This window comes from Carassius gibelio, chromosome B4, assembly GCF_023724105.1.
Source record: "Carassius gibelio isolate Cgi1373 ecotype wild population from Czech Republic chromosome B4, carGib1.2-hapl.c, whole genome shotgun sequence".
NCBI lineage: Eukaryota > Metazoa > Chordata > Actinopteri > Cypriniformes > Cyprinidae > Carassius > Carassius gibelio.
Genome location: NC_068399.1, coordinates 6,487,357 through 6,504,721, shown reverse-complemented (window position 1 = coordinate 6,504,721; position 17,365 = coordinate 6,487,357).

Here is a 17,365-nt window from a genome sequence, read left to right as displayed (position 1 = left end):
TCTCGTTTCAGGATCTGAAATTGGCGTGCAAAATGACAGCAACTCAAAACATGGAAATTATATGATTCAATATATTTTTTGTATGTACAAAATATATTCACTTAATAAAATAGTATACATTATCATAAATATGGTTTTCATATTGTTTTCATAAAGAATTATTTCTTCCATTTTTTTGCCATTATTATGATAGGGCAGTTAGTAGAAAGGAATCGTAGTGGGAAAAAGAGAGGTGGGATGCTATCACGAAAGGGGAAAGATCCACAAGCCGGGAATCAAACTTGGGACACCCAAAGTGAAATGCCACTATTTGTTGGCTTGTTAAGGCGTAGTCTTCATATTGGTTGAATTTTTATGAATGTAGTTATGCTTTAGTAACAAAGTGTAAACCAGGGGTAGGCAACGTCAGTCCTGGAGTGCCGCTATCCTGCAGAATTGAGATCTAACCCTAATCAAACACACCTGAATAAGCTAATCAAGGTCTTTACGATTACTAGGCTATAGACAAATTAAGGCGGGCGTACACGGTGCGAATTCAGATGGTCGAAAGATCGTATGTCCACGCACACGGCACGAGTGAGTTTATCTGAAAATCGTACGGGCGAGATGATATACGACACGATTTTACAACCCGCGAATTCCAGAAGCAATCGCACGAAGTTGATAGACGCACAGAAGGATCACTGTATGACACAATCGCTCTCACGGTACTTTGATGTCTTACAGGTGATCATTCTGTGTAGCGCTGCTTCAAGTCGAACGCGCCTAATATAACTGCTCTCCCTCTCTCATAACTGCATATAAAATATTGATATGAGCCGTGACTGTTTCCTACACGTAAAGGTTATTTTTCAGCAATAGGAAACCGGGACGTTTGGTCACCCTGTGTGTGTGTGTGTTCTTGTATATGATTTATAAATATCTGAAATAGGTATTACAATGTAAGCATGGTTTGTGAGGACAATTCCTGTGCCCTCGTAAACCAAATGGCTATTAAAAATACTATACGGTGTTTAACAGAAATTGTAAACATACCGTTATGTCTATGGAGAGTCCCAGTAAACTACATATACGTGTGTGAGAGAGAGAGAACTAAAAAGCATGGTACACGTTGCTAGAAACATAGAAACAGCACTCGCTGTTCCTGTCAGACTTCAGCGAGTTTATCCTCCTGGTCAATAGTCCACATTTGCCGTGGCGCTGCCATCTTTGTCTTTCTTCTTCTGTGGTTTTCCTAGTTCGTGATTGGTCAACTTTAGATAAATCAACAAATCGGCTCGTTCAACCGCACACATGTCACGAATTCAAACCCATAGCTCACAAACTTTTTAGACATGTTTAAAAATGATCTGGAGGTCGTAAAGTGCTCGTAAGCCACTCTGCACGGCTCATAATTCATCGCAAGTGATATGAGCAGCGACCACACGAGCATTCGCGATTTCGACACGATTGAAAAAAAATTTAGACTTGACTTACTGATATAAATATTAGCATAAAACTTTATTTGGAGTACTACCTATGCACAATGCACAATTTTAAATATTAAGCCTAAATTGGGTTTTAATGTTACTATTGATGAGGATTGTATGATCTTTAAATAATATTAGTCTTTAAAAACAATATATTTAAAGTGTACATAAAGTATACTTACAATAGTTTCCACTTTATATTTCCACAAATATATTTCAGTATATCTTTAGTTGGATCTCAGCACTAATTCCACACAATTAAAGAACACTGTTTTTAATGTTCTAATTTAGCAGACTTTAATTATACACTTTAGTATACCAAAAATACTTTATAGGATATTTTTTAATTAAGTACATAATTATGTAAATGTATTTGTAGTGTACTTAGCATGAAAAATAAATTCAAATACATTTTAATATATTTGTAGTATACTTGGCATGAAATAAATTAATTTAAATACAATTTGTAGTATTTTTCTAGGGTAGTTATTAAAATTGGTAGAGTTATTGTTATTAACAAGAATAACTCTATTAGACAATGAAAACTTGGAATATACTGTGAAACAAGCAGCTCAGTTTTAAACTGATCTATATCATTGACATTAAGCAGATGCTTTGTTACAAAGAACACTTATATAAGTGCACTACTAACCAGTATAGATCAACTTATTACTAAACAAAGAAAACCCATTTATCATTAAAAAAAGAAAAAAAAAAAAGAAACAAAGATATATTTGTGCATAGGTAGTCAGATGTAGTGTAAGTATATATTTACTGTTTTTCCCGGGGAAAGAATTCTCTCTTCAGCTGGTTTTTCACACGTCACTCTGAAGTTCTGTTCACTCTTCTGAGATAAACCAATGTAAATTCTATGTCAAATGTAATTGTTTGTACTTTTTCCTAGAATCAAAGGGGAAGCAGGTGGAGCTCAGGTGATTATGAAAATTGGTGAACCTGGCAGTTACATTAAATAATAAGAAGAAACCATGAAAAAACAATGAAAACAGAAGTTTAAAAAAAAAAAATGTTTGTATTGTTGTATGTCATAAAAAGTCATTTGCATGCTGGTTTGGAAACCAGGTGAAACTGCCACAGTGAAACCAAGTAACACTTTTTAGTTGATAATAAATAAAACCCTTTTGCAACTTAGAAGTGTAATAAATCTGAGGCCATTAGCATTCATTGTCCTCTTATCAAATGATCTATCAAAGTCTAATAGCATTGTTGTGTTGTGAGTGCATACTCAAGTAAACAAATAATCATTGTTGCAAACAAATGTTTTACACTTTATTAGTTTGATACAGATTTGGAAATAAATTTTTTTTTTTAATTTTCCATTATTTTATAAAAGTTAAACTTTTTCATAACTGTCATTGTAAGCAGGCACATAGACTATGACTGTTGGGGTTCTTGTTTTCAATAATCCTATCATCCTGTTGGAAAATTATTTATTTATTCTGTTATTGTTTGGTTTTGCATTTCGAAGATTTATAATTTTATTATCATTATATTTATTGTTTAATCAGAATGGTATGTTTTACCTTCAATCTATGTATCTAACAATATGCAAGTGCTTTTAGTAAAGTGCTTTTGCAATTAATGAAAGAGAGTCAACAAAAGTAAAGTCAAATGCTCAACTACAATGAACACTAATAACCATTATGGTGACTTCAAATGAAACTTTCAAAACACCATCTAGCTAAACCTCTATTTTTAACTCACATTTATTTACAAGTACGTGTGTAGATGAATGAAATAAAAAAGTATTTTGCTTTGTAATAAGAGGAGATGGAAATGCTGTTTTTGGAGTTATTTAATCATCCTTTGCTGGGACATTGAGAGAGAGAGATTATTTTATTTCAGTTGATCTCATTGGCTGTGTCCATTGTAGTTGTTGTGCTTCTGCTTGTCTCTTCTCTTTTTTCTGCTCCTGTTTGTTCCTCTTTCCTTCTGTGATTCTGCTTGTTTACAGTATGTGTTTACATCACTAATGCATCACACTGAAAAATGGTAGTCCTACATTAGCAGGATTGGAGATCCCTGAACATGCAATTAAATAGGGCTGCACACGCTTGTAGTGACCACACTATGGTATTACAGATGATTTTATTTTTTTTAAATCCATACTAGGTGGCAATAATCTGTCTCCTTTTAATGGCTTTTAAAGTGCCTGTATTTTGGGAACTAAAAGGTTCATATCTTGGTTTTAGTAGTCCCCCACAACTGGTTGACATGCAAATAAAGTCATTTTCATGTCGGCACCAATAGCCTTGTAGGTAGTGTGCCAACATATACAGCACAACTTCTCTCATGGCAACCCGAGTTTGATTCCCGTCTTGAGGTCCTAAACTGGTCCCATTGCCCTCTCTCTACCAAGTTCTTTCCTGTAATCTTACCACTGTCCTGTATTAATGTAAATGGTAAAGGATTTACCCCCCCCCCCCCCAAAAAAAAAAAATCACTTTAAATTCCTTATATGCATTTATATTAATCTTACCTGTTTTTCCTTAGAATGTTTTGTTCCTGTTTGGTTTAGCTCTTTAGTTAATTTGCTCATTATTCATTATTCGTTAATTCCCTCCACCTGTTTTCCCCTTGTCAGTTGCCTTATTTAAAGTCTATTTCAGTAGTTTGTTGGTTATTACCCTGAGTTATTATGAGTTATTTCCTGTGTTATTTCTTGTGGGTTTTAATTAAAGAATTGTAAGGGAATTACTACTGGACCCAAAATTACAGACAGACACAAGTGAATAAATCTTTGAAAGTTTATTTTCAGTTTCTTTAATAACAATGTTCTCAGGATGCTGACAGGTCCTATCCAGGCCAGAAGGTGGCTACAGTTGAATAAGCAATGGGAGTATAAGTTCAGGGGAAGATCTGGAGGTTAGCAAGTCAGCTAAGTGATTCCAGGCAGGAACAGAGTGAATCAGCTTACAGACATTGCATGGCTTAGTGTAGCTAACATGATTTAGTTGGTCTTCTGAGATTGGTGGGGTGATCTGCTTGGGAATCGAACCCTGGTCTACCACGTGACAGGCAGAGACACAGTCCACTGTACCACACATGAGAGTCTACCAGTGTTTGCAAGAAGGCATTCTGAGAAGTAAGAGGAGTAGAGAACAAACAAAGACAATGCAATCCAATTTCCTTTATCCTCTTCCAATCCAAATCAATTCCACAATCCAAATCCAAATCCAGAATGAACTGACAATCCAAATCCAGAGAAGCAAATTTACTAGTCAATCAAAATACTACCTCTTGATAAAGGTTCAGGCAGAGAGAGACAATTCAGGTTCCAGGCAGGGTAGAGTTCACACAGGCTTCAAGAATCTGATTTAGGAACTGGCTGGAATGTTCACCAATGAGCTGATGAGACAATCTGGCAAGGAGGTAAGAGCAAGATTGACTTATATAGTTAGTGAGACAGGTGAAACCAATGAGGGAAATTAAAGAGGAGTTACAAGGCCAGGAACAGGAAGCTGGATGCTAGTTGTCAAAATAAAAGTCTAACAGGAACTGGTGACAGAATCATGACATTACTCCCCACCATAAGGGACGGCTCATGACGTCCCACCAGGCTGATCAGGATGATCATGATGAAACTGATCAATGAGTGAGGGATCCAAAATATACCTTGCCGGAACCCAGGATCTTTCCTCTGGGCCATAGCCCTCCCAGTCAACCAAATACTGCAGCCCCCTCCCTCGTCTACGAGATCTTAGGAGCCGTCGGACTGTATAAGCTGGGCCCCCATCAATGAGCCGGGCGGGTGGAGGGGGTCTGGAGGAGGGTACAAGTGGACTCTGTCGAAATGGCTTAACACGGGAAACATGGAAAGTAGGGTGGATGCGAAGTGGTCTGGGGAGTCGCAATCTTACTGCCACCGGGTTGACAACCTTAGTGATGGGGAAAGGTCCCACAAAGCGAGGAGCCAACTTTCTATTCTCCAGTCGAAGGGGCAGATCTTTAGAAGCCAGCCAAACTCGCTGTCCCATTCGATACTGAGGTGCAGGTGAGCGGTGTTTATCTGCCCACTTCTTATAGTTAGCAGAGGAATGGAGGAGTGCCTGCCTGGCTCTTCTCCAAGCCAGGTGACAACGCCTCACCAGAGCAAATGCAGATGGAACTGTAACTTCAGATTCTTGAGATGAGAATAGAGGTGGTTGATACCCATAGACGGTTTGGAAAGGGGTCAAGCCCGTAGCAGAGGAAGGAAGTGAATTGTGAGCATACTCGACCCATACCATGTTCTTAGCCCATGAGGCTGGGTCCCGAGCACACAGGAGCCGAAGTCCAGTCTCTAACTCCTGATTGAAGCGTTCTGTCTGGCCATTTGTTTGGGGGTGGAAACCCGAGGAGAGGCTTACTGAGATGCCAAGCTGTTTACAAAACTTCCAGAAACGGGCTGTAAATTGTGGACCACGATCTGAAACAATGTTGCGGGGGAGGCCATGGAGACGGAAAACATGTTGAACCATAATTTCAGCGGTTTTCCGGTGCCGAAACCCGGGAACTGTAACGATATGAACTTCTTACTCATCGGGAAGAAGGAGGCGGGAACCGGCGCACAATCAAAACATAATTTTAATAATTCAAAAGATAAACAAAACAGCGCGTCAGCCCCTCACGGCGACTGACGCGCACAAATAAAAAGCAAACACATAAAATAATGTCCCAGGCCTGGTCCTCTCTCGTCCTTCACGGTCGTCACTCCAGTTTTATATCCTTCCATCTCCTACGTGGGACTCGATACTGGCGGTGGGGCGCAGGTGCAGCTCATCTTCAATCACTACACCTGGCCTCACTCCTCGTTCCCACGCCTCTCGGCCCCGCCCCACTCGCCACAGGGACCAATCAAACTTTTGTTTTATCGAGGTGAGTTGGTGTAAAGGTGCTGCCACTGAACTATAGCCTTTTATGAACTTACAATAAAAATTAGCAAAGCCTAGAAAACGCTGCAGTTGTTTACGGTTCTCAGGTACAGGCCAGGCTTTAACAGCTTCCACCTTCTCTGGATCCATTCTGATGTTGCCAGCTGACAAAATGAAGCCAAGAAATGAGACTGTGCTAGAATGGAATTCACACTTCTCTGCTTTCACAAACAGCTTATTTTGCAAAAGTCTTTGGAGAACCGCCCTGACATGCTGTACATGCTCGGTCTCAGATTTGGAGAAAATCAGAATGTCATCAAGATATACGAAGACAAATCTGTTTAGCATGTCTCCTAGCACAGCATTGACCAAATTGTGGAATACAGCTGGAGAATTGGTGAGCCCGAAGGGCATAACAAGGTACTCAAAATGACCAGAAGGGGTGTTAAATGCAGTTTTCCACTCATCTCCTTCGCGAATTCTGACCAGTTGGTAAGCGTTTCTCAGGTCCAGTTTGGTGAATATCACTGCTCCCTGTAACAGTTCAAAAGCAGAGGAGATGAGTGGCAGAGGATAACGGTTCTTGATAGTAATTTGATTCAGACCTCTATAATCTATGCACGGCCTCAATCCACCGTCCTTTTTGCTGACAAAGAAGAAACCTGCACCAGCAGGAGATGAAGAGGGGCGGATGAGACCAGCAGACAAGGCTTCGGAGATGTATTCTTGCATTGCCTCAGATTCAGGACCAGAGAGAGAGTACAATCTACCCCGTGGGGGTGTAGTCCCGGGAAGCAAATTGATAGCACATCATAGAGGCGATGAGGTGGCAGAGAAGTAGCTTGTGTCTTATTAAATACTTCTTTCAAATCATGATATAAATTGGGTACCCTAGATATATCTGGATAAGATTGATTATCTGGGTCAATTTCAATTACGGTGTTGTTAGCGGCAGAACGAAGGCAGGAAGTCATACATTTCATAGACCGACCTAATACCTTGGCTGACCCCCAATCAATATGTGGGTTATGATTGTTTAACCAGGTAAATCCTAGAACCACAGGATATTCAGACGTCTGAATTAAATAAAACGAAATCTGTTCCTGATGATTATCTATGACCATCTTTAAGGGTTTGGTCCTTAGGGTAACTCTGTGCAAAAGTTCATTATTTAAAGACCGCACAATCAGGGGTTCTAACAGTTCTTCAAGCTGAAAACCATGCTTCATAGCAAACTGAATATCCATGAAGTTAGTGTCTGCCCCAGAGTCAATGAGAACGCTCACCTCAATTTTCAAAGACGATGACATCAGAAGAGCCTTACAGAGTGGACGGGAGGGCAAGGGATCAATGAGTGAGTGGCACAGCAGAATCCTCCCCTTCTCTGCTGAGCCGATTCTTTTACCGGGCACTGATTCACTCGGTGGCCTGTACCTCCACAATATAGACACAAGTTCTCCTTAAACCTTCTCTCTCATTCCTCCTTGGACAGACCTCCACGTCCAAGCTGCATAGGTTCTGGAACATCAGAGGACTTGTTAGATGAATATGTATTCTCCTTAATTCTCATCGATAGAGGGGAAGTCCAGGGGTGTGGTGTGCGTGTAGTCAGCCGACTTTCGTGAATCTTTTCCTGTTGACGTTCCTTATAACGTCGATCCAACCTAATAACTAAATCAATGAGTTCATCAAGATTCTTGGGGAGATCCACTGTAGCCAGAGTGTCTTTCAGTCTGCTGCAGAGCCCCCGATAAAAGGCATCATATAGAGCAGACTTGTTCCAGGTGCAATCTGCAGCGAGAGAGCGAAAATCAATTATATAATCAATCACCGGCCGATTTCCTTGAGACAAACTTAACAGGTTATTCAAAGTTTCATGTTCAGATTTCACAGGGTCAAAAACTCTCCTCATCTCCCTGCTAAAACGCTCAAAGGAGTCACAACACTCAGTCCTCCTCTTCCACTGTGCTGACCCCCAGGTTCGAGCTCTGCCAACCAATAATGAAAGTACATACCCAACCTTAGCTCTTTCAGATGGGAATGATGATGGCTGCATTTCAAACTGCAGCTCACATTGCATCAAAAAGGCAGCACAATCTCCTGATTCACCACTATACTTCTCTGGGGGAGCCACTTTTGATTCTTGATGCATTGTAGGTGGAGAAGTGGCCACTTGTGCTTGATCCATTTCAGGTTCTCTAATCTTGAGCAGGTCTGCTAAATGAGAAAATTGTTGATTAAGTGCTTGAATGCTAGTAGTTATTGCACCAAAGTTCTCCTCATGTTTAGTTAACACATTCTCAACACTCTCCTTCCAACCCTGCCCACTTGTGCCTGTCGGGTCCATCGTGGCCAGATTGTACTGTGAGGGAATTACTACTGGACCCAAAATTACAGACAGACACAAGTGAATAAATCTTTGAAAGTTTATTTTCAGTTTCTTTAATAACAATGTTCTCAGGATGCTGACAGGTCCTATCCAGGCCAGAAGGTGGCTACAGTTGAATAAGCAATGGGAGTATAAGTTCAGGGGAAGATCTGGAGGTTAGCAAGTCAGCTAAGTGATTCCAGGCAGGAACAGAGTGAATCAGCTTACAGACATTGCATGGCTTAGTGTAGCTAACATGATTTAGTTGGTCTTCTGAGATTGGTGGGGTGATTTGCTTTGGAATCGAACCCTGGTCTACCACGTGACAGGCAGAGACACAGTCCACTGTACCACACATGAGAGTCTACCAGTGTTTGCTAGAAGGCCTTTATCCTCTTCCAATCCAAATCAATTCCACAATCCAAATCCAAATCCAGAATGAACTGACAATCCAAATCCAGAGAAGCAAATTTACTAGTCAATCAAAATACTACCTCTTGATAAAGGTTCAGGCAGAGAGAGACAATTCAGGTTCCAGGCAGGGTAGAGTTCACACAGGCTTCAAGAATCTGATTTAGGAACTGGCTGGAATGTTCACCAATGAGCTGATGAGACAATCTGGCAAGGAGGTAAGAGCAAGATTGACTTATATAGTTAGTGAGACAGGTGAAACCAATGAGGGAAATTAAAGAGGAGTTACAAGGCCAGGAACAGGAAGCTGGATGCTAGTTGTCAAAATAAAAGTCTAACAGGAACTGGTGACAGAATCATGACAAGAATTGTCATTGTGGATTATCCCCATCTTCTTCATTTTCCTTTGGAGACTGTAACACACCCCATAAACACAATCAAGCCTAAAAAAAAGTCAACCATCCCTTTTTAAAAAAAAAAGTATATCATGAAATAATTAGTGCTGTCAATCGATTAAAAAAAATTAACTAATTAATCGCACAATTTTTTAAAATTAATCGCGATTAATCGCGATTAATCGCAATTAAAAGACTGAAACTTTTTGGATATGTAAATGTAAAATGTAAATAATTAATGTAAACTCAAGACAAAGAAACTATTTAAATTCAAAATATGATTGTTTATTGGAATTTTTGTTTAACTTGTAACACAGATTGTCTCATGTAAACAACATACCTGCAATAAACCATCAATATCCTCCAAATTAACTGTTGGCTTGAAAGCCATATTTATTACAGAAATAAAAACACAGGCATGTAAGTACCATTTGAATTTCAAAACAATCAATGCCAATAAACAACAAAAATGATTTCCATGTTGAATTCTAAGTGGACTGCAAAAAAATTCCAAAGTATAGTCATTGCCAGTGCTTTAAGTGGGCCAGTAGGCACTGGTACTCAGTACCACCACTTCCAAATATAGCTCTTGAGCGTACCGCCACCTCTCTGTGCGCCCAGAACGTGCTTGTAGCGTACCGGTATGCTCATTTGGACATCTGTTTTAATAGAGGTTTTAATCTTTTACCTGCACTGCCGATTTTCAGAGCGCCCTTCACAATGCAAGCTTCCTAATTCATCCCACCGAGAGCAGAAACTACATTACCCATTCACCCTTAAGTTATACAAGTGAATAGCGCATATGTCGCTTTTCCCACTGTTAAGTGTCAACAACTCAACGTGGCCGGAGAAGGTGTGTGAAACTCGTTGTGAGTTATACTAAAGCAAAATCTTGAGTATTTATTGTCTGATAAACATTAAAAACTGTCTGCGGAGATTGAGTCGTCCTGCAGCCCCCGCTGGCTGTTCATTGGCTGCAGCATCTTTTTTCTAAGTTCTAAAAAAATACCGTAGACGGCAAGGCACAAATTTAGATATTCATTTATCTAATTAATCTATAGCCTATGCACAAAGACAATATGATCTTTTTGTCCCCTTTTTGTTTTAAAGCTTGATGAAGAGAGAGAGCGCAAGTTGCTGCAGCTGAGGGGGACAGTGATGCACGCGTACAGGAGTGATTGACAGTTCGCGGCACTGTGTACAAAAAATACTCCGCTACACAATTATTTCGTTATATTCATTTAAGCTTATTAACGTTAGCGTTACAGAAAGGTCTGATTTACGCACTGTTACAGTCATTGTTTTTTTTTATTTTAAACAATGACATTTGAGTTCATGATTTTAATGTTGCTGTTTCTTGTGGCAGACTAAATGAAGAGTACTAATGTTTCTTGTGGCAGACTGAAGAGTAATCCGGCAGAGTTTTATACTGAAACTTTCCGTCTAAAAGTCCTTCCTTGGTCTTATCCATATTTCTTTGCACGTTGAACACACATAGGCCACAACTGGAAATAAAAAAAAAACTGCAACCGCGTTAATTGCGTTATTTTTTTTTAACGCGTTAAATATTTCAAATTAATCGAATGCGTTAACGCGCTAATTTTGACAGCACTAGAAATAATCAAACAGATCCTAGTTAAAAGTTTACTAGTTAATATGTTATTAATCAGTTATAAATCATTGAAAGTCATCACTGTACATCATCTTAATAAACATTTGTTAATCATGAACACACTATGATCAAACCATCAGTACATGATCACTATATAATTTATGTATGTTTTATTAAAGTTTTAAGCTGTCTGATATAAATCACAAAAAATTTAATTATGCAACACTTTTTTTTTTATAAAGAATAGTAAATGATTTGAAGTCAAGTGAATAAACATGTCTAAATGACTTACAGTCAGGGGATTTTAGTGGGTTGTGTTAAACCCTTTCTCTAATCAGCACAGCCAGTCTCTCTGTCACCGTTAGAACTCGCCTGAAGTACAAAGACTATAATTTACAGTAATATTAGTTTAGCATTCAGATACATCACAAATATGTAAATATTATGGATTATTATTATTATTATTAGTTTACATTCAACTTTATAGTCATTGCACATGTAAGGTACAAGGCAACAAAATTCAATTAGCATCTAATCAGAAGTGCAATAAGCAGTAAGTACAGGATATATATTGTTTACAATATGTTAAAAATGTACAATAAATATACAAATAAGGCAGTACTATAGACATAATTTACAGATTTTAAATAAAATCAGGATGACATACAGATAGGTATACTATGAACATACTATACAGATGGATGTAATAAGTGTATGTACACTATAAGCAGAAACTATTAACATATGAATATCATTTACACTAGTGAAATGTACAGTAAAAAAAAGTGCACAGAAAATATTCCCATGTGCAAATGGATCATTCAGTATTCTGGGATGAACAGACAGTAGTGCAAGACATAGCAAGTTAACGGTTTGTGTTTGTTTGTAAACCAGATGTAGTGATGTAGTGATTAGGAGGGGTGAGGAGTCTGTGTGTTTGCTGTGTGTGGGGGGTGGGGTGTCAGAGGGCAGATCTAAGGATCCACCCGTCGGCCAAAAAAGCAGAATCCAGCGGCCTGGTCAAAGGTTTAATGTGTATTCTGTCTTTTACTGCACTTGCGCTTATCAGAATGAAGGTGGTGGAGCAGGTGTGGCCTGACCTTGCTGTTGGTCAGAAAGTCCATAATCCAGTTGCAGAGGGAGGTGTTAATGTCCAGGTCTCCAATTTTTAAGGTCAGCTTGGAGGGAATGACGGTGTTAAATGCTGAGCTGAAGTCAACAAACAACATCCTAACATAATGTGCTGTTATTTTCCAAGTGTGTGAGTGCATACTGCATCCTCTGTGGTCCTGTTTTTATGGTAGGCAAATTGGTGTGGGTCCAGTGTGGGTGGGAGGCAGTCTTTGAGGTGTGCTTGAACGAGTCGCTCGAAGCACTTCATAATGATTGGTGTAAGTGCTACGGGGCGGTAGGCTTTTAAGCACATTGGGGAGGAGTGTTTCTGCACTGGCACAATGGATGTGGACTTCAAATATGTTGGCACAGTTGCTTGGGTGAGGGACAGGTTGAAAATATCTGTGAAGACCCCTGCAAGCTGCTCTGCACATGCCCTAAGCACATGCCCAGGAATGTCGTCCGGGCCAGCAGCTTATAACAGCTTTGTTATATATTCAAATTCAAAAGCATCGATGTTTTAACTATAGAATTTATTTATCAGAATTTATCAGGACTCAAAATTAATCACACATTAATACACTTATTTTCTAACGCTCATGAAAATAGCCTGTGTCACACCTGGACTCATTTAGTGTGTTTTTTGCCCGTGACCCAGTTTGTGTCTTTCCGTGTTTGGTTTGATTAGTTCCCAGGTGTGTCTATTCTATTCCTCATGTGTTCCATGTCCCTGTTAATTTAGTCATGCCATCCACCTGTGTTTCCCCAATTATCCTTTTGTACATAAGCCTTGTCCTTTCAGTTCTGTTTTGTCGGGTATCATCACTTGTGGCTAACTCACCCACTTACGTATGTCTATCGCTGTGCTCCATGAGTTGTATATATTAAAAGCCTTATTTCGTTTATCCTCGGCTCCGTATTCATTCAGGCAGCGTAAACCGTGACAGAAGACCCGACCTAAAGAAGAAAGTATAAAACCGCGTGTTTTTCCCTCCGTTTTGCTTTTGTTTTTTCACAGTCTTTTCGTAATTTCTATGGATCCCCTCTATAGCCCCGGATTCCTCCTCCTCATGCTGGAGCAGGAAGGACATTCTCTCGAGGATCATACCAGACGGTTTCTTCTATTAGCCAATGACACCAGCTACCCGGACGACGCGCTCTGCACCTTCTACAACACCAGCCTGAACTCCAAGTGCAGAGCGTTGTCGCCCGAAGATGGTCCTCGGGAGGATTTCGCCGCATACGTGGAGTGGACTCTGGCGAGAAATGGCTCATCTTTCACCGTCAGCCCCATAGAGGATCTCGCCAGTCCCACTCCCTACCCAGAGACCAGCCAGCCACCTACTCGCTACACGGAGCCAGAGCCCACCGCAGCCGCAGAGCCCGAGCCATCCACTGACAGGGAACAGGATCTCGAGAGCGCGACTGACCAGGTGTGTGAGCCGGCAACACCGTGCATCGTGGGAGTCCTCGTGGAGATCGAGGGCGTGGAGGAAAGCCCTGCCCACACTCCTGCGACTGAGGGTGAGCCGTATACAGTCTCTGAAAGTCATATGGAGCAAGTTCTGGATCTGATGGACTGGTCTATGGAGGTAATCCCTAATTTTCCTGTTTCCCCGCTGGTTCTGTCCAGCCCTGATTCCCCTGTATACCTTCTCAGTCTCCCACTCCTACCTCCTCCAGTCATTTCCTCTGCTCCATCTCCGCTGGTTCCGCCCAGCCCTGAGTTTCCTGTTTCTCCGCTGGTTCCGCCCAGCCCTGAGTTTTCTGTGTCTCCGCTGGTTCCGCCCAGCCCTGAGTTTCCTGTTTCTCCGCTGGTTCCGCCCAGCTCTGAATCTTCTGTGTCTCCGCTGGTTCCGCCCAGCTCTGAATCTTCTGTGTCTCCGCTGGTTCCGCCCAGCCATGATTTTTCTGTTTCTCCGCTGGTTCCGCCCAGCCCTGAATCATCTGTGTCTCCGCTGGTTCCACCCAGCCCTGAATCTTCTGTGTCTCCTGTATTCCCTCCCAGCCTCCCTCTCCCAAACCTGCTGGTCCCTCTGCTCCACTTCCGCTGGTTCCGTCCAGCCCTGATCCTCCTGTCCTTCCTCCCATCCTTCTCCTCTCTCCTCCTCCTAGACCAGCCAGTTCCTCGTCATCCCTGCTGGTGCCAGTCAGTCCCGCAGCTCACCCTCAGTCCGCGCCATCGGGGGGCGATGGTTCGCCGCTGGACTGCCAGTCTCCAGCTCCGCCTTGGCGCGTTAAGGCCCTGTCTCCGCCTCCAGCCTCCGAGCCCTGGATTCCTCCTCGGTCCTTCGACCCAGCGGCTCCGCCTTGGCTCTTAGCTCCCTCGTCTCCACCGTGGCCTGTCATCCCACCTGCTCCACCGGGCTCCCTCATCCCTCCGGCTCCACCTTGGTCAGTCGTCGACCATCCGCCGCCTCGGGACTCCACTCCTCCGGTTCCACCTCGTCTTACCATCCCTCCGGCTCTGTCAGGCTCCTCCTTCCCTCCGGTTCCACCTCCATCCTCGGTCGCTCTGGCTCCGTATTCATTCAGGCAGCGTAAACCGTGACAGCCTGCTTATTCAGTCGAGTCTGTTTCTGTTAATTAGCCACAGTATAGCCGTCATGTTTAGAATTAATGATAATATCTCTATTTTTATAAAAGCTCCCGAACAAAAACATTATTAGGCTATATTCTTTTATGATAGGCAACGTGAGATAAACTCTCGAGACGAGGCTTGTGACAGATAATATAAGTTACTTAATAAATACACGATTGTGATAGAGAATAAGAAGCTGACGTCTGATTTCTTCAAGCGGTCATATTTTATCATGTTTACTATGGTAACAAGTTTAGCGTGCATATATTTTTCATCGCTTATAAATATTTCTGCCTTGTATGGTGATTATAATCCACATTGGATCAAGTTATTTCAAACACTCGCTGCTGACTGAAAGAGAGTTTGGAGTTCGACTTATTTAAAAAAAGTGTTTAATGCTGGTGTTAAAGCTGTTATCTTTCTGAAATGATCCGCAGCGCAGACTCGCTATTTTTATAAAAGCTCCCAAACAAAAATCATTATTATAGTTTGATGATATGCAACGTGGAGCTAAACTCTTGAAACGAGACGACAGATAAAATGTTACTTAATGAATTCACAATTGTGATAGAGAATAAGAAGCTGACGTCTGATTTATCCAAGCGGTCATATTTAACATGTTTACTGTGTAACGTTAATGTTTAGCGTGCATAGTCTTTTACATAGCTTATAAATATTTCTGCCTTGTTTAGTGATTATAATCCACATCGGAAGTTATTTCAAACACTTGCTGCTAACTAAGAGTGAGTTTTGAGCTCAACTTATTTTAAACCGTCTTTAATGCTGGTGTTATCTTTCTGAAATGATCCGCGCTGACTCTCTCTAGACACCTTTGTTCATAACCCCTCCTCTAGCCCCAGCTGGCCCGCTTTGGCCCAAGGTTTTCGTCGGGCCAAAAAACCCTGGCCGTTGGCCCCGAGGAAGCCCCGGCGAGGCACGATCAAGCCCCGGAAGTGACTGTGGAAACGCGACTGGCCCTGGCACGCACTAGCACGCCCGGTCTTAGCTCGATAGTGGAAACACGGCTACTGATGGCTTCACACAGTTGATGAGGGGTGAATACTTAGGGGTGAGAAACAATGAAAGGTGATCAGACTGTCCGAGGTGGGGGAGGGGGGGGGGGTCGCAATTTAAGCTCCATCAATGTTTGTGTAAACATGATCCAAAAAGTTTTGTCTCCTCTAGTGTTGCCGGAAACATGTCGATGTCGATTTAGGGAGCACTGTCTTTAATTTGGAGTGGATTTGGAATATAGTATGCGGTTATTATGGTGGAAGTGAACTCGGCAGATAAAAAGGTCTACATTTAACCAGGAGAAACTCTAGTTTAGCTGAGCAGTGTCTCCCAACAATGACAGTGTTCGTACACCAAGCTTTGTTGACATAAATACACAATCCACCACCTCTTGTCTTGCTGGGGTCATCTGCCGTTCTATCTGCATGTAGCGTCCGGCTAGCTCAATAGCATTGTTGGGTATGTCGCTGTGTTAGCCATGTTTCTATGAAAACCAGGACATTGCAATCCAAAAGTCTCTTACTGTGGGGGATGCAAAGTCATAACTCGTCCATTTTGTTCACCAGTGACCGCACATATTTGGATTTGTGCTGAATGAGAGAGGTAGGATACATGAGCAATAAGCTCCATTTATTACAGTTTAAAGTATACACCTTTTTCAGTGAGAGATGCATTCAGAATCAGCGCATGGTCTCTGTCTAGTGCGGTTTGTTTTTAAGTTTGCAACTTATGGCATTTGCTGTTCTTTTGCTGGCGGTTATTAAACAGCATTGCATTATTTTTTGGCACCCCCCTTCTGGATTGAGGGTGAAATGCCTGTATTCGTTGTAAGGCCTCATGCATGCACCAAACCAATGTGTCTGTACGCATTCATGTATCGATATACTCCATTAACTACATATATACTTGTCCTGCTAAAATTAATGGACGTATATGGAGGGAAGTTCTTTGCCGAGTTCATAGTTGTAGTTGTTTCCAAGTAAATTACGTCATCCTGCCCCAAGTAAGTTCGTTACTAAGCAACTTGGATGCGTGCACACATGGAGCATAAGTTGGAAGACCAAGATCTGATTAATGCTGTAGTGGAATATATAATGTAGTTATTATCATGTTTTAGCATTTTCATTTTAGGATTCCTGGATGAAATCAGTTGTTTTTTTGTGCATTTGTTGCACATTTTGATGCCTGGATGACAAGAGTGTAGAGGGCTCCCACCTGAAGCACTGTGGCCTTTCCACTCAAATGGAGATGAAGAGAGAGGTTTGGAAAAAAACCAAAACTAGGAACAGTCTGCCTTTTGAAGGAATGCTATTATTCACCATGACAGTGAAAATGGCTGGCCTTGAGCCACAGTGCTTTAAGTGGGACCCCTGTCATCAAGAACTTAACATTTTGCAACAAACACAACAGAAACTGAAATGAGCTCTCTCTTACACAGACACACACACACACACACACACACACACACACAGTTCTGCAATCCTACTGTTTGTACACAATATGTACATTTCCCTTATGAAACAAAAATATA